The following is a 19257-nucleotide window of genomic DNA, read 5'->3' as shown; positions in this document are numbered from 1 at the left end:
CACTTGGCTGCCAGATGCTATTTTTGCCATTATTTTACACATATCATACCAGTATCGGGACTATAAAATTTGAATGGGGCTTTGTTAAAAAAAAATCTAGATAACATAACAGTCTCTTGACAAAGCTGATTCTAGGGCTTTTTTTTTCCTGATGGAACATCTTAAATAAATTCTTCTAACCACGTGGAGTACCTAAAGGGAAGAAGAGATAGATGGAAATGTGGCTTGTTTACTCAAGAGGAATTGATGGCTTTTGGGAGCTAGTAAGCTGTATGCAGTCACTGAGGAGTGGAATGCATAGTTATTCCTTTGGAGTCATGGATTTGTATTTTCAAGGCCAAATAGAATCTTGGAAGAGTCTTTGACAAACTGAGTCAAGATCCCTGATACACAGTTTTTTGAACATGCAGAATTTGTCTGCATCTAAAGGGATGTTTGAGAAAAATATCATCTGCTGTAACTGGATTTTTAGGCAATAAGGACAAAAGGGACAGCTAGCATTGTTTAATCTTGTACACAGAGCTGTCAGAGTGTTTCAGTCTATAATTTCTGTTTTGACTTATGTCTTTAAAAAGGCATTCAGACTTGATTAAAATGCCAATTTCTGCATTAACATTCAGCTGACATGCTGTGGTACTTTATTAGCAAAAACTTATACTAAAATGAAAAAACAAACAGCCTAGATCAAATAAAGTTGTCTGATGCCTAGGAGGTATGTACTGCAGCAAATAACTTTTGGGTATTTTGACTTTGCAGCCACGTACAGAATTCTGCGTAGTGCACTCAACTCCTTAAGTAGTTTGTTTGACTCGGAATGGTGAGCTAAATAGTGCCGTGCATTTATTATTGGGAGTTGTGCAAAACCACTCAATAGAAAATGTGGTAAGCAGGCTTATATCCTAAGATCCATTCTTCTCAGAAGTTTAGAAGCTCAATGGATTTCAGAAAATGTGTTCATCCATTCGAGATCCTGACCTGACTGCAGCAAGTTACATCATTTGAAAGACTGAGCAAACACCACCCCTCCCAAAGGGGATGAAAAAATGGAACTGTGAGGCAGGAAATAAAATCTTTGAAAATCTTTCTTCATCCTGAGGAGGTTCACACTCACATCTGCCACCTGCCAGGGTTCAAATGAAGACAGGAGAAAACGTAACTGTAGCTGATGAGATCCTAACTATTTTGAATAATTGGTCCTGAAATATTGACAGAGTTGATATTTCACTTTCCTAATAGAATGTAATCACTGGTCTGCAGAAACACACTATTCCCTGTACTGCTTTAGTCTCTTAATTTCTAGATGAGGTCTCTGGCTGAAAAAAACATTAGTCTTGAAAGCATAAAGTCTCAGTTCACCTTGGTGGAGGTGGTTAACTTTCGATAAGTTTTTATTTAAAAATATTAACCATTAGAAGATTTGAGATGTTTCCTCATGAAGTTGCAATGATACACAAAAAGCATTTTTCAGGCATACAGCAAATCTTTGAGAATTTATAATGTTGGAATTCTTTTAATAGAGAAAGAAGAGAAGATAGACAGTGCTTTTAATGAAAGCCTTCAAAACCCGGTGTTGATTTCATCTCTTGAAACATGCAAAAACTTTCAAATCTCAAATTGACAAGGCAATATGTATCCCACCTTTCCCTAATTAACACTTTAGGAGAACAGGGAAGATTTAGCATTTGATAAAGGTGCTGTAAGCATTTAAGCTTATTTTCCCCTGAAAAGAGTGGAGATAGCAATACGGACAAGAACAGATTCTTATTTCATCATTCCTGATAGGCTTTACATGTGACTTTTTGTTTTCCTTCTTTTTTTTTCCCTGAGAATAAATTCTGAGAAGAATTATTGAGAATAAATTTTCTATTAGAAGGCAGGTGAGAAGCAAGTGGTTTGATATGCTAAAGCTGTGTAGCCCTACATTGTCTCTCTTCATCTCTTTTTTGTCTAGCAAGAAACTATGGCTTCTGGATGAGATTTTTGCTGTTGGCTCTTAACATGGATATAACCACATGGTAAGATTTTATTGTGCTGTTTCTACTGTCAGCATCCTTATGAATAAGCTTTGCAGTATGAAAAACACTTTTTATTGTTATTACTGGTGAAAAATCAAATTTATGAAAAGAATGCAATCTGAAGGCTATTTTATATATATATATATATAAAAAATTACAGCTTTTAGCATGTGTTTTTCATGACCTACTTTTCAAGGGTAGTAACTCTGTTGCTACCAACATGTACATACATATATATACAATGCATGCATACATAGAGCCAGAAATCTGGCTGTAAGAAAGGATTTGACCTTTTGAGTAGAATATGTATCTTTCTGATGGTCTGTGCAGCTTCTGAGGGGTTATATAGGAACTACTTATCTTTCAGAATATGTTCTGAAAGAGCCATCAAACAGGAATGACAGCCTTAAATTTTCCTGTAAAATATACTTCCTTCTCTAAAATGCTGATCAGGTCTCACTTCTTTATTAGTGTGTTCTTTTTAGTGTGTTGCTTTAAAAAAAAAAAAAAAAAAAAAAAAAAGTGCTGTTTTGATTGTTCTGTTTTCTAACAATTTTTACTGCCTAGACTGGTAGTAGGAGATCCCCATTTTCTTCCTCTGAGGAACTGACTATATATCTCAACTCTTCAAATTGTGCCCAAGCTACAGGGTTAGAGACTCTTGCAAATGAGGATACTCACGAACCTTTCTGCTTTGGCTGTGTGTCTGTAAGGAGAAGAACTGAGTGGTCAGTGGGCAAGGTGGGTAACTGATATTTGTTTAAAGGTCAGGCTGCTACCTGGGCCAAGCAAACTTGGATCCTGTTTGCTCTGTTGGCTTCCTCATCTTTCACCTGGGTTTCATTGAATGGGTGGCAGGGAGACTTTAACTGCAGCTGACCCAACTCCCCTGACTTTGGTGTCTTTCCTAGCCTTTCTCCTTGGCAGGAGAGGATTCCTCCCTCTGAGACACTTGAAGTTTTCTTGAGCCTGTGTGATGGACCAGCTTGATCCATAGTTTCTAAAGCATTCTCCAGAAGGTAAGTTTGATGGTAGTTGGAGACTGAATAAAGTTGGTTTAATTAATATTTTTAAATATCTTCTTTCATAACAAGTTTAATAATTTTTATTTTCACAATTAGGACAATGCAACAACTTTTATTCATGAAGTTCTTTGCAAAAATGAACTTCTGACTTCCTTAATTTGCTTAGGGATTCTTAGCTATTCTGAAGTTTTATTTAAAGAATTAAGAAATAACACTTTCAGGGAATAAGAAAAATAAAATTTAAAAGATGCCTCTGAATGGGCTGCTTAAGACTTCCTTAACATAGGAAGCAGAAGAAACTAAATTTCATTCAGATTTGCATTATATTCAAACAAAAAGAGGGATAAATTGAAATGTATAAATCCATACAGCATACATTTTACAGCTCTAAAAATAAGTTTGTGATAATTGTAGTGATTTCAAAGGGTGGATTGCATAAAGCACAACCTAACCCCACCCAGCAATTCTTCATCATAATTAACATGATTGTGGTTGGTTTCCTCACAATTACAGGTTCCTAGAACTTTCTAGAGATTTCTGCTCTGGTAAACATCATTCACGTGCGTAATGAAAAGATGACCTTTGTCTCAAACAACGTAACACAGTCATATAAATATGACATGACAACTGTTGAAGAAGGTGGAGATGCACTACAGAGAAACAGTGGGACCATATTGGTCAGCACAGTCCTGTTCTGGTTTCAGCTGGGATAGAGTTAATTTTCTTCTTAGTAGCTGGCATAGTGCTGTGTTTGGGGTTTAGGATGAGAATAATGTTGATACACTGATGTTTTGGTTCTTGCTAAGCAGTGCTAAGCTGTTGCCAAATAGTCGCTAAGTAGTGCTTAAACTGATCAAGGACTTTTCAGCTTCCCATGCTCTGCCTGATGCACAGGGGGCTGGGAGGGAGCAGAGCCAGGGGGGCTGACCCAGACTGGCCAAAGGGCTATTCCATACAATATGACATTATGCTCAGTATATAAGCTGGGGGAAGAAGAAAGAAGGTGGAACGTTCAGCGCAATGGCGTTTGTCTTCCCAAGTAACCGTTAGGCGTGATGGAGCCCTGCTTTCCTGGGGATGGCTGAACACCTGCCTGCCGATGGGAAGTAGCGAATGAATTCCTTGTTTTGCTTTGTTTGCATGAGCAGCTTTTGCTTTACCTATTTAACTGTTCTATTTTATTTTACTTCAATTGTTAAACTGTTCTTATCTCAACCCACGAATTTTCTCCCGTTTACCCTTCTGATTCTCTCCCATATCCCAACAAGGGGGGAGTGAGCGAGCAGCTGTATGGTTCTTAGTTGCTAGCTGGGGATAAACCACGATAAGTCCTCAGTATCATCTAGGGGTAACCACAGTTATACAATATGATAACCTCTTAAAGCACTGCTTCAAAGAGAGAAGCAATGAACGTAGGAGAAAAAAATTTTAACTGGCATATCCTGGTTAAAATCGATGGTGAGCTGGCAACAGAAATTTGGTGATAAATTCTATGGTATGGTAGAATTCACTGTGTATGAAATGTCTATGTTTTCTTATAGTTTTCAATCATGTTATAGTAAAACCAATCATTTTCTGTGGCATTTCAATCCAGTAAAGTTAAAAATAAATGGACACAAAGTAGTATAACACTAGACTTACTTTCAAGTACTAAACGAGGGGTTTTTTTTAATCATTTCTCAGTATAAAACTAAATTTAAAGGAGTTCACTTTGGGTATAGAAAACAAGAGGTTTTCTGGGCAGTGGTTTTTAATGCTGTAAAACCTAAAACTTTCCTGGAGAACTGAAATAGTATATGGTGGATTTTTGTGGACATGTACCTTCTACTATACTAGAGTTAGTTACTTCTTTGACATACATGGCAAACGAGTACTACTCTTGCTGTTTAATCTACTTAAGATACTTACAGGTATAAGCAGGCATAGAGAAATTTATGATGGAAGAATTTAGGCATGCAGGAAACTTTAATGATTAAAAATGTCAGTGTTTGCAAGTTTTTGAGTGTCTGAAGAATCAGAATAACTATATTTTGGAACTAAACATCCAAGTCTCACCTAAATTCTGCTCCACAATTTAGTCCGTTTTAGGTCTGGCCCTATTTGCTGTCTGTGAGAACTGTAAGGTTTCCTTTCACCCCCTAAATCTTGGTAAAACTACAGACTGTTTTTTATCACATGATCGTTGATTTAATTGATCAGTAGGGAGTTGGCTGGGCCACTTTTCACGTAACTGTTACTCGAAGTTGGATCTGAGACAGTGGAGAGATGATTTAAAAGTTTATTCCTGGCTCTGTTGTGACATGAGTGACTCTTTTATAACCAGGAGTATTTTGATGATTCAGTTTAAAGTGAAGCTGCCTAAATAGTTGCATTGGCACAGCTGAGAAGTGATAGGCTCAAGGCAAGAAAAGAAATGGGAGTGGTGGCAAATCAGCTTCTTCATAGAACAAAAAGTACCTGTAACAGCTTGAGTTTTTCAGTACTCCCAGGACTCAAGAATATTTTTCTTTCACACATGTCCTTTATGAAAATTAGATCTTACAGCTAGAATTTAGGCCTTGGACTTCTAAGTAAGGAAGTTACTAGCTTGTGAATTAATCTGAATACTTGGCAATGGATATAAAAGCAATTTAATCTTTCCACCGATGAGAAATTGGCAAAGTTTAGTGGAGTCTGATGCTTTGGACTTTCCAGATAGGTTTGTAATCATTTTTTTTTTTCTTTTTGTAGACTTTTTTTTTTTTTTCTGAAATGGTCTGAGCTCTATCAGTTGTTAAAGCTACTCTCTAACCTCCATTTTTATCAAGAATAAAAAACACCCACCATGTACTTTTTTTTTCCTTTGTTATTTTCCAGAATAAGGAGCAACTGTATGCCAATCCCCCCACTACCAGCAACCATCTTAAGTAATGTGTTGCTATTTCTGTTAGCTTTATGATTGGAGGTCCATTAGAACTGGATAGACTGTGACTCTTTTGGTGCTGTATCTCAAATGCTGTGTATCAAAAAGAGCTAGTTCATCGTTAGTTGTAAGAAAATTGTTAGAGAATGAGTTCTCAGGCCATGGTGAGCAAGATCTCATTCTTCTCAAGTCAATGACAATTTTATTTGAAAAAAGGAATGCACTATTTGTGCTTTGGTTTTGTTTTGGTTTTTTATATAGTACAGCATTTATATATCTTTCCTGTCTCTCCAAACTCTTAAATAAATATTGGGCAATTAAAATTAGAGAAAACAACTTTGTAAGGAAAGGTAAGTACAACGTAACTGAAATCTGATATAACTGCAAGTAAATTCAAGACTGTAGGACAAAAAAATAAATCTGAGTGTAAAGTTATGCTCGAGGGTCAGAGTTTCTCATCTGAAGTCAATGGGCATAATTTAAAACCTGAGATAATTCCCTGTGTAAACAGGACTAGGTTAGTCAATTGTTATTTTTCTGTTTTGACTGTGCCTGAAACCAGACTGCACATACCATATGATCGTTGTGAAATGATGTGTGCTGTATACTGGTTGTGAAAAGGCTTTATTCCACACCAATTAGTCATGCCTGGTTAAAGATATGCATGCAGTAAAAATAATAATGATTTCACAGTGAAGACCCCTGTGATCATGCAAATCAGACACCTGAAGTTCAAGAAACTACTTACAGAAGAGGGAAAAAAAAATCAAGTAAAAAATGTCAGTAATTATATCTCATCTCATCTCTCTGATATGGCTGAGACATTGTTTCAGAATAAAATAACAAAATGTCATATATGCTATGGAGTGGAATATGCAGCTGAAAATTAACAGGAGAAAAGATATATGCACTGAATGTTTGACCTGGAAATGTACGAAATCAGAGGGTTTAAAGAGAAATAAATGCTGAAACATCTGCTGTCTTTGTAATTTAGTAGATACTTTTGTTTTGTAGATCATTCAAATTCTTTCTGATTATTGTAGTCTTCTCTAATGTATATCAGTAGCTGAAATAGTGAATAAGTATTTGTAAAATGTCAGCTTGTTTTCTATTTAAAAGAAGAATCCTTTTATGTTTTCTCAGCTGCTGCTGGATTTAATAACGCTACCAGATGTCACATTTAAATTGTATTTTGCTTTTAAGGCTTTGAAAGGCATCAGAGCACAGACAGCCTTTAGAATTTCAGTGGCTATACCAGAGTTTCTTAGAGTTATCCAACTTTGTAATTATAAAAAAATCCTTAATCGTTAAAAAATATGAGGCTTAAATAAAATGTAAATATGCAACAGTGTTGTGATTTAACTCCAGCCAGCAGCTAAGCACCACAGAGCCACTGGCTCACCCTCCCCCCCACAGTGGGATGCGGGAGAAAATCAGAAGAGCAAAAGTAAGAAAACTTGTGGGTTGAGATAAGAACACATTAATATTTGAAATATTTTAATAATAAACTGTAATGAAAAGGAAAACAATGAGAGAGAGAGAAAAACCCACGAAAAACAAGTGATGCAACCACTCACCACCCGCTGACCGATGCCCAGCCTGTTCCCGAGCAGCGATCACTGCCTCCGGCCAACTACCCCCAGTTTATATACTGAGCATGATGTTATATGGTATGGAATAGCCTTTTGGCCAGTTTGGGTCAGATATCCTGGCTGTGCTCCCTCCCAGCTTCTTGTGCACCTGGCAGAGCATGGGAAGCTGAAAAGTCCTTGACTAGTGTAAACACTACTTAGCAACAACTAAAACATAAGTGTGTTATCAACATTATTCCCAACCTAAATCCAAAACACAGCATTACACCAGCTACTAGGAAGAAAATTAACTCTATCCCAGCCAAAACCAGGACAAACAGTGTACTAGATAAAACAATGAGACATTATTTGTTACAAATATGTAAAGGGGTTTATGTAGTTGAATCCACTTTTCTGAACAACAGAATTGCCACTTTCTCTGGCACTTTGGTAATGGCAGGAAGGCTAAACACCATTAAAAAAAAAAAAAAAATCTAGTTTAAGGCATTGGTAGTATCCAGAGTGTTTTGTACTTCCTATGGAAAGATAACATCATTCTCAAGTCATCAGCAGCTGACTACCTTTCAAACTCCCACTGAATACAATGGGAAACAGATCAGGATACCACCTTATCCCACAGAACTTTACTGAAAATGTCCCTGAACTTCAAATTCATTAACAAATACCTAGCAAAACTAGACTTCCTTATCTTGATTTAAGAAATTTTGTATTGACTTTTTTTTCATTTGGCTAATTGTATACATATACATGTATGAACAATGCACACTCACTCCTAAAATATATTATGTGTTTTTGTTGCATACCTGATCCATATACCATTGAAATATTTTCTGTTTGTTTGTTTGTTTGTGGGTTTATTTTGTGGTTTTGTTTGGTCTTTCACAACTCATTTTGTTTCTAATGCACCACCTATCGATGTCAGGTTTTGAAACCTCTTCACAGGTTGCAATAGGCCTGCACTGTTGGTATTTGCATTCTAAATAGTAATAAACTGCAATTTCTTCCTCTGGTGCCAAGCAATAAGCTCAAAGTAGCAAGTTCTTATCTGCTAGGGAGTGCATGAATCCTAAAATGTCTCTGATATTATCATGCATATATGACTATGTGTTAGTTTTCGCATTGTAACAATGTGGCAACAACACTACGAGGTAAAAAGATAACTTGTTCAACCTCCCAGGGTACTAATTTTTAAAGCAGTAAATGAAGTATTTTTATTTTATATTAAAATATTTCTGATTAAAGGAAAGTATTTTTGGTGACAGAGACTACTTCTTGCCAGGAGAAAATGAAAACTGAATCTAAGATAATAACAGGAATTCAGTATCAAGCTGAAAATATTTGTTAGTTATTATACTTTTAACTTTAGTTTTAGTTGCCTGTGTCCCTGCAGGGAATATTGTACGAAAGACTGTAACGAGGCAGAAAAAAATGGTATGAAATCAAATATGTTTAATTTGCTTCCTCATTTTTGATTTCTTTTCTTTTTTGTTTGTGCATTCTATTTTCCTTCAAAGTAGTTGTACTTTATGGTTGCTGATGGGAACACTTTTCCAAGGGTGAAAGGAAGGTAGCATGGGTCAGAAGTGGGATGTTTACTCTTTATTGTATATGTTCCAATGTTTCTTGGTCTCAAGTTTGATGTTAAGCTTTGAGTGAGATCTCGTTGTGGTAGAAAGATGAGGTTCATTTCTCCCAGCCTTGCTGTCTGTTATCTCCTCTCACACTCAGTTTGTTGGATGAGTGAACAAGTTAGGCCTACTGAAAACTTTATATATATATAAATGTTTTAAATATATAAATATGCATATTTTATGTATCTCTGTGTGTTGGATTTCAGTTGGATAAGTAACCTGATCTCATTTACACTGTGACATCACAGTCCACAGAGCTGAAGCAAGAGACAGTTACATGTACTTCAGGTCCTGAGTGATCTGGAATCAGTGTTGGGTAACAACAAAACTGCACCATAGGGGGAAAGAAGATGATTCAGTCAACAGAAGCGACAAAAATACTCTTTTTTTTTTTTTTCCTCTCAGCACTATAAATGCTGTCTGTGCCAGAGGAGAGAACATAGAATCATCGAATCATTTAGGTTGGAAAAGACTTTTAATATCATCAAAGCCAACCATTAACCTAGCACTGCCAAGTCCACCACTAAACCATGTCCCTAAGCCCTACCTCTACATGTCTTTTAAACACCTCTAGGGATGGAGACTCAACCACTTCCCTGGGCAGCCTGTTCCAGTGCCTGACAACCCTTTTGGTGAAGTAATTTTTCCTAATATCTAATCTAAACCTCCCCTGGAGCAACTTGAGGCCATTTCCTCTCATCCTATCACATGTTACTAGGGAGAAGAGACCGACTCCCACCTCACTACAACCTCCTTTCAGGTAGTTGTACAGAGCAATAAGGTCTCCCCTCAGCCTCCTCTTCTCCAGGCTAAACAACTCCAGCTCCCTCAGCCACTCTTTGTATGACCTGTTCTCTAGACCCTTCACCAGCTTCGTTGCCCTTGTTTGGACACACTCCAGCACCTCGATGTCCTTCTTGTAGTGATGGGCCCAAAACTGAACACAGCATTCAAGGTGCTGCCTCACCAGTGCTCAGTACAGGGGGATGATCACTTCCCTAGTCCCTCAGGCCACACTATTTCTGGTACAAGCGAGGATGCTATTGGCCTTCTTGGCCACCAGGGCACATTCCTGGCTCATATTCAGCCAGCTGTTGACCAACACCCCCAGGTCCTTTTCCGCCAGGCAATTTTCCAGCCATTCTTCCCCAAGCCTGTAGCGTTGCATGGGGTTGCTGTGATCCAAGCGCGGGACGCGGCACTCAGCCTTGTTGAACCTCATCCAGTTGGCCTCAGCCCATTGATCCAGCCTGTCCAGATCCCTCTGTAGAGCCTTTCTGTCCTCAAGCAGAGCAACACTCCCACCCAACTTGGTGTCATCTGCAAACTTACTGAGGGTGCATTTGATCCCCTCATCCAGATGATTGATAAAGATATTAAACAGGACTGACCCCAATACTGAGCCCTGGGGAACACCACTTGTGACTGGCCACCAACTGGATTTAACTCCATTCACCACAACTCTTTGGGACCAGCCAGCCAGCCAGTTTTTTACCCGGTGAAGAGTATGTCTGTCCAAGCCATGAGCAGCCAGTTTCTCTAGAATGCTGTGGTAAATGGTGTCAAAATCTTTACTAAAGTCCAGGTGGACAACATCCACAGTCTTTCCCTCATCCACTAAGTGGGTCACCTTGTCATAGGAGACCAGCTTAGTCAAGCAGGACCTGCCTTTCATAATCCCATGCTGACTGGGCCCAATCACTTGGTTGTCCTCTACGTGCTGTGTGATGGCACTCAAGATGATCTGCTCCATAACCTTCCCCAGCACCAAGGTCAGACTGACAGGCCTGTAGTTCCCCGGATCCTCCTTCTATCCCTTCTTGTAGATAAGCATCACATTTGCTAACCTCCAGTCAACTGGGCCCTCCCCGGTTAGCCAGGACTGCTGGTAAATGATGGAAAGTGGCTTGGTGAGCGCCTCTGCCAGCTCTTTCAGGACCCTTGGGTGGATCCCATCCAGCCCCATAGACTTGGGTGTGTCTAAGTGGTGTAGCAGGTGGCTAACCATTTCCCCTTGGATTATGGAGGCTTCGTTCTGCTCCCTGTCCCTGTCTTCTAGCTCAGGGAGCTGGGTACCCCGAGAACAACTGGTCTGACTATTAAAGACTGAGGCAAAGAAGGCATTAAGTACCTCAGCCTTTTCCTTGTCACTCTGCTTCCCCCTGCATCCAATAAAGGATGGAGACTCTCCTTAGCCCTCCTTTTGTTGCTAATGTACTTATAGAAACATTTTTTTATTGTCTTTTATGGCAGTAGCCAGATGAAGTTCCAGTTGGGCTTTGGCCTTTCTAATTTTTTCCCTGCAAAACCTCACAACATCCTTGTCGTCCTCCTGAGTTGCCTGCCCCTTCTTCCAAAGGTCATAAACTTTCTTTTTTTTCCTGAGTTCCAGTCAAAGCTCTCTGTTCAGCCCGGCTAGTCTTCTTCCCCACCAGCTCGTCTTTCGGTACATGGGGACGGCCTGCTCCTGCACCTTTAAGACTTCCTTCGTGAAGAACATCCAGCCTTTCTTGAATCCTTTGCCCTTCAGGACTGCCTCCCAAGGGACGCTGTCAACCAGGCCTCTGAACAAGTCAAAGCCTGCCCTCGGGAAGTCCAAGGTGGCAGTTCTGCTGACCCACCTCCTTACTTCTCCAAGAATTGAAAACTTTATCATTTCATGATCACTATGCCCAAGACGGCCTCCAACCACCACATCACCCACCAGGCTTTCTCTGTTCACAAACAACAGGTCCAGCGGCACACCTTCCTTAGTTGGCTTGCTCACCAGCTGTGTCAGAAAGTTGTTTTCCACACACTCCAGGAACCTCCTAGACTGTTTCCTCTCTGTTGTATTCTATTTCCAGCAGACATCTGGTAAGTTGGAGTCCGCCACAAGAACAAGGGGTAGCGATTGTGAGACTTCTCCCAGCTGCTTATAGAATACTTCATCTGCCTCTTCATCCTGGTTGGGTGGTCTATAACAGACTCCCACCATGACATCTGCCTTGTTGGCCTTCCCCCTGGTTCTTACACACAAACACTCAACCTTATCATCACCATCATTAAGCTCTAGACAATCAAAACACTCCCTAACACACAGGGCTACCCCACTGCATGTCCTTCCTTGCCCAACCCTTCTGAAGAGTTTATAGCCATCCATTGCAGCACTCCAGCTGTGCGAGTCATCCCACCATATTTCTGTGGTGGCAACTATGTCATAGTTTTCCTGCTACACAATGGCTTCCAGCTCCTCCTGTTTGTTGCCCATGCTGTGTTCAGATACTGATAAATGTTAAGTTCTTTAATCCTTGTTCTGGATAAGCTGGCTGAAAGATGTCTTTGTGGTCTGTGGAAGTCCATTAAATTGACAAAGCTCTAAACAGATGTCTAGTTTTGTCTAAGCAGTTCTCAGTGCAGAGTTGAAGTTTAATCTTTAAAATACAGCAAATGATACACCCGAAGCATGAAATTTTTATTACATTTGAATTGAACTTTACCACTGCCATGAGCAAAGAAAGGATATCACCCTGTCCCTCTGTTTTTCAACTGTCTCTTGTTTGATGGGAGAAACAATATCTACACATGAAACAGTATCTATTTATATGGTCAGGCAGAACGGACAAGACTGTATCTGATTGTTTTGAAAACCAGAAACTTCTGAATTTCCCACTGAATTTCAAATTTGGGAAAGAATTATTAAGTTGTGGTTTTTTTTCTCTGGTTAAATGGATGTCTACCCTCCAGAGGTACAGCTCCGGATCTGGTCATGCAAAACTACTTTTATGAGTCAGAGGAGTCTAGTCTACAGTTTGCATCATCCTAAAGTAGAACATCAAGACAAGCCAAAATTATACTCCAAATGTGATTAGATACAGGAACCTAGGGAAATTGCCTCAAGCAAACATCTGTACTTTATTTATCTAAAGTTAGATGAGATTAGTCCACTCAATAAAAATAAGAGGTTTCATGTCATGCAGTATGAAATGTTTGCCATGCTCACAATTTTTGAAACATTGTAATTATATTTAAATTTAGGAAATCCTTTCAAAATGCATATATTTAAAAAAAAAAAAAAACAACACCCTAAATTCCTTTATTTTGACTTGTTAATTTTCTCCCCCGTTGTAACAAATGTAATATTCATTCACAAATCAGATGAATTTGAATGGATTTTAGAGAATATGCTTTCACACTTATGGAAAAGAAATACATACACATTTTTCTCCAGCTATAGTTTATGGCTTTAAACACGTCTATGGTGGCCAGAAAGAACTTGTTGTAGGATTATTGTTGCTAATTTTTCATTTCTACTGTCAAGATGCTAGTTTGCTATTACATAAGTTGTACATTTATGCCACAAACATGCTAGAAGTTTTACAAGTATAGAGCGTATATGGAAAAATTCACTTAATTGGATTTTGAAGTTACTCTGGTGTACGACCTTCTGAACACCTAGCTAGTCAGGTTCTGGCAGCTATGACAGTTTTGGAACATATTAGACTATATGGAATCTCACATACTTTGTGACTTCACAACATTTTTCAAGTGTTTAGGTTATAATACAGTATTGAAAAAAGTAATTTTCATTCATGTACTTTACCTCATTCTGTAATTTCAGTATCATATCTGAAAACAAATAATAAAATTATCAGTCTATGCATTTAGATTTTCTTTTTTTTTTTTTTTAATTCTAACATTTGTTGGATGAGCACTTTAAATATTCCACTTCTAATGAGCAAGTAGGTAATGTATTACATTTAGTAGTATGCAAGGAAAATACTAGTTTTAATTTGTTTAATGCAAGTGGAAGAGTTAGCATTGAACTTTTTGTTTGTTTTTTTTTTCCCACAAAGGAGGTAGTATATACTTCTATACTAATTTCAAAGAAAAGTGATAGAAAGAAGTCACTGACCATAGGGAATTTTGTCTTTTTCTTTTTTAAAAGTTTATACTGTCATGCCTTAACTGTACCTTATACTGCATAATTGTCTGTAATAGAAATTCTGCTTTGATAAAACTGTGATTTTCCCTAGCTATGTTTCTGCTGGTTAAAAGATACCACTTTCTATGTATTCTGAAGACTTTATAATGAATCATAAAAAATACTTTGTACTCAATGTACAAGCCAAGACACAATGATTCCATCTGTGTTTTGCCTGTGTGCATGGAAAAAGTACAAATTATTGAAAGAGGTGCTATTGGAGGAAAAGCTGGGAAACTGAATTCTTCCAAAATGTACAGCATAGAAAGCGTGCGGATGGGGCCCCTACTGCATTTCTGCATGTTCTCCTGTCTTTACAGCCTAGGTCTGGTCATCTCCAGTCTCTTAATAATGGTGTGATGTTACCATCTACATATTCTTTATGACTGTGTCTCTGCCCATCCAGACTACAAATCTGTGAGGGCTAAACTACGTGGAGGAGGGAATAGCAAGAGAGCTTACCAGCTGATTCATCAGTAATAAATGACTATAGGGGTCTGCGCAAATGCTAACAATGTAAGACCCCATTAGAAGAGTCCTTACTCTTCTATTGTTATTGTTACTAGAGAAAACTATGTATTCAAACTTGTAAGGGTTTTTTTGAAAAAGAAAGAGTTCTAGTGACAATTTTGGTGTCTTGCTTCAACTAGGTTTTCGTGGTTTTTGGTTTGGCTTATCCTTAACATGAAAAAGTAAGACATATGAACAGCAATAATTGTTTAGAGAGATAGATAACTAAGTAAATACATGTAAGTTGAAGGGAGGAAACCTTGGGTTTATAATAATCATGGGAAATACCCTATGTATCTGAGTTATGCTGTCTCTGAAACTGAAGATCATTACAAGTCTATCAAGAACTTCTGAGTCACAAAATAATACAGTGCTGTTTGACAGGTCTGGTGGGCTTTGCAATCCAACAAACTGCTTAGACAGGAAATGAAGAATTGTGTCTGGGGAATTATAATCATAGCAGCCATGCAGTAGCTGCACCATTACACACATCTACTCAACATATCCATAGAATATAGGTCATAAATTTATACGGAATATAAAGAATGAAGGATGTATTTTTCTGACAAATAATTTTGGTAGGCAGTTTGGAAAAGAACCAATTTTAAAATTACTATCCATATGTTACAACTACATAGATAATAAGGCAGATACCATATTCTATATATGCCATTATTTGGATTTAGCTGGCTCAATATACTTTATTTAGCAGCTTGGGCTTAACACTGTTTTTCTTTCAGTATGTATATGTTTTTTTCCACACATATGAGCAAAGTTAGAGCATTTTTTTCTCCTTGGCTGTTTCATAATTCCATGCATTTAATTGCTCTTACAGTGTGCATCAAATTAAAAACATATGGAACACATTGCATAGAGCTTATACAAATTCATCAGGATAGCTGAATAAGCTTCTAATATTCACTTCCCAGATACTAGTACATATCATCAGAGAAACACCAGAAAACTCAAAAATACTGGAGAGAGAACAACTGGAGAGCTGAGCTTTTAGAAGAAAACAAATGAAAGGTGTATTAGTAATAAGCAGAAAACAGTTCAATATCTCATCTTTTTTTGTGATGTCCTCTGCCTAAATGTCCCCATGTGTTTGTTCCCTTTTGGTTTGTAGCTGAGTGATAAGTTTTCTGGATAGGAACTATCTATCTTCTGTGCTTAGACAGTGCATATCACAACAGACTTCATATTCATGAAGGGAACTACTGCTATTGCTGCCAAGAAACAAGTAAAACTTTAAGAGCTGAATAGTACAATAAATCACAAATATCATTACTGCAACTAAAAACTGAAGATCATAAAAGTTAGCAAAAAATTACATAGGGTTTAACATCCCTTTTTGCACTGGTAGCTGGTAAAGAAAGGGGAAATCCATGAAAGCAAACCTCTTGAAGGTTGCCTCCAGCAAATCAGATGTATATGAGGTTCTTCCTACTCAGCTTCCAAATGTCTAGTAGGAACAATGGTACAAACTGCCCACCCCTCCATGCTATTCAGTTCAGTGGCCATCCTATACTGGCATAAGCTTTTCCCTTCAGTCATTTCCATTATTGTGTTGTCTGGAAAGAAGATCATGTAATTTTCTTGTGCAATATTTTAGCCATTTAGGCTTTTTTTCCATACATGGGGACATCACAGCAAAAGACAAGCAACACTGTGAAAATTATTAACTAAAATTTTTATTCTTAAGGTGAGGGAGGGACTACAAAATTAAAAAAAAAAAGACTTCTAAAATATGTACATTTTTTTAGAATTAAGCCAAACAGCTTATAGATGCATAATTAAGTTTTAGTGAATTGTATATATGTGAGCAAATATGAATACCCTTAACCAAGGTTCCTTTAAAACCAAAGTTATTCATAAAAATGTATTCAGAGTATTATCTCAAGAAAAGATATTCTGCAAGAATCAGGAACCTTAAACCTAAGTTAAATGCATGTTTGTCTCATGTAAGTTTTATATAGGTTTGCATTTAATGATGGAAGCTGTTTGTAATGTAAATTACAACAGCATTTTAGTATCCCATTTATAAAGCTACAAGAAAAAAATCCTCTGTGTGTGTGTCCTGTGTGTGGCATGTTCACACAGATATCATCTTCCCTCATGACAATGATTCTTAGTGATGGCATATTTTATAGAAACCACCCTGAACACTCACTGATTTTTTTGTGTTGCTTTTTGTTCTCTGTATTTTTACCTGTCTGGCTGCTACAGATATGGATACATAAAATTAATTTTAAAGCTGAATAGAAGCAGAGGGAGACTGCTCAATTTAGAAGCCTTTCAAAAACTTTTCATAATACCCATCTCAGGTTTAATGTTTTTGAAATCTGCCAACATAACTCCATGCTGAGCTAGTCTGTGTAACATTTTCATAAATATATTGTCTGCTTGGTGTGTATTCAGCTGCTTATAACAGTGTTTATTCTGTGGCTGAACATTCCCAGACAGTGTCTGCAGTTAGTTCTTTAATTTTTAATTTTTCTAATCAATTTTCTGAAATTTACTTCATGTTTCATCTGGCATTAATAGCAATTTAAATTCTGTTGCAAGGAAGTACAAATGTTATTTATTAAGTGATATTCTGACTCTCATTACTGTTTTTATATTTTATTTTTAAAGACAAATTTTAAATTTTAGTAATATTTTAAAAAACATCATCTCTCCTTTGGATAAACCACTTTTGAGTTTTGGTAGGTAAACCACTTGGCTATTCCCAGTGCCTATTGAGATAGATATTCTGTATTGCAGCTGTATTGTTGTTTTTAATTAGTAACTAATCTAGCAACATCAGTGTAATTTTACGTTGTAATGTTAACCATTAACATTAGGGAGTTATTATATTGCAAGTTTTCATTTAGATAAAATATTTACAATTACATCTTTACCAGTTGAGAAATATTCTGTGGTTTGTATTCCTGAAGTGAAAAATTAGTTGCATATGCTATGGTATCTGTAGTTTAATTAACGCTTTTAGTAGTAATGGTGCTGTAGGCACAGCAATGAAATACAATTAGGCTTTTGAGAAGCCTAGCTAAAATATCTGTTTCTTCATGTCTACTTTAACAAGTAGACACTTTAACTTTAACAATGGCATCAGCATTTAAGCTGTTATGCAAAAAAAACCCCAACCCTATTTGATAGTCTTATTTCTGTATCAATACTAGATGTATTTTGAATGATTTCACCTTATAAAATCATATTTAATATATAAATAACCACGTTTACATTTAATGTTGTGCATTTTGGGGGCAGGGCTTGGGGAGGGATGTTTGGGTTTTTTGGGGGGGGACGCGGGTATTTTGTTTTGTTTTCCTGCCTGGACCATCCTCAGGGAGAAGCTTCTTCAGAGATTGTTGGGAATTTGCATGGAGGAATAGGAAACTTTAATATAGTGGTCACAGCTAATACTTAGAAATCAGTATATTAATATATTTGGTTCTTGGCTCAAGTGCAGGGTTTTTTTTTTTCTTTTTGTTCTTTCCCCTGTGGAGCTTTTAGCAGATTGTTAGTATTCAAGTACTACTAATAATGAACAAATGTCCTTGCCAGCATTTTGAAGACACCCAAGGTGCAAATCACCCCTCCAGCCTCTCTCCCTCTCACTCTGTGATAGTGAAATAGTGGTTAATGCCTGCCATTCATCTCTCACAAACTTCATTACAAGGTATAAAACACCTTGACAGCTTAATGGATGTTTAAAAAAATGTTAAGATACAGGTGAAATATCCCAAATGTTTAACACTGTTGCCTCGCTATGACTGATCAAAAAAAGGGTATATCAACTGACTGGATTTACTTGTTATTTCTTGTCCATATGCATTCAAATTTGATTGTAAATTCAGCTGTAAATTCAAATTCACCTTTAAAGCACGTTTCCACACATCTTTGTCTCAGAAAACTTGGTTACTTGACTGATTATGCTTTGAATTACCCAGTTACTTTATGCCTTGAATTAGTTTATTTAATTTGGGTTCATTTCTCTCTTTTGTTTTATGTTGTCACTTCAATTTCCTCCCCTTACTTTTCCCAGCTACTAATTGTTATATTCACTTTATTCCAGTGCTCTCCAAACCTCAGAACAAATGCACAATACTGAATGTTCTATAAATTCAATAAGTAAGCCCATTGATTGTTTTCATATATGCTCAAACACAAAGAAAATAACTTAATGATTATTGAGATAGGTGCAGTAAATTTTAAATTGTAGACTGAAGTGATGTAAATCAATCAATAAACTAACAGATTATCTCTCTTTACTAGGGGAAGATATATGTTGTCAACTATAGGAAATATCTGGTTCTCCTAATAATTCTATTTTAGAAAATAAAACAAAACAAAACAAAAACAAAAAAACAAACAAACAAACAAACAAAACACAACAAAAAACACCCCACCAAATAATAAACTGAAATTTTTATCATATTGAAGTTACATAAATATCAAAACAAGACTACTGGCACATGATGTGTCCTGTGGTGCAACATAGTTAGTCATAGTTAAATAAGGACCTGAACAAAAGCAAAGCAGATGAACCACTGTGTGGTTTTCCAGATGGTATTTGGTATCTTGACCTGATCTTATATTTTGGAGATGTTTCCCATAAA

This window comes from Platalea leucorodia, assembly GCF_965183815.1.
Source record: "Platalea leucorodia genome assembly, chromosome: 1".
Taxonomy (NCBI): domain Eukaryota; kingdom Metazoa; phylum Chordata; class Aves; order Pelecaniformes; family Threskiornithidae; genus Platalea; species Platalea leucorodia.
This window is presented reverse-complemented; position numbering follows the sequence as displayed.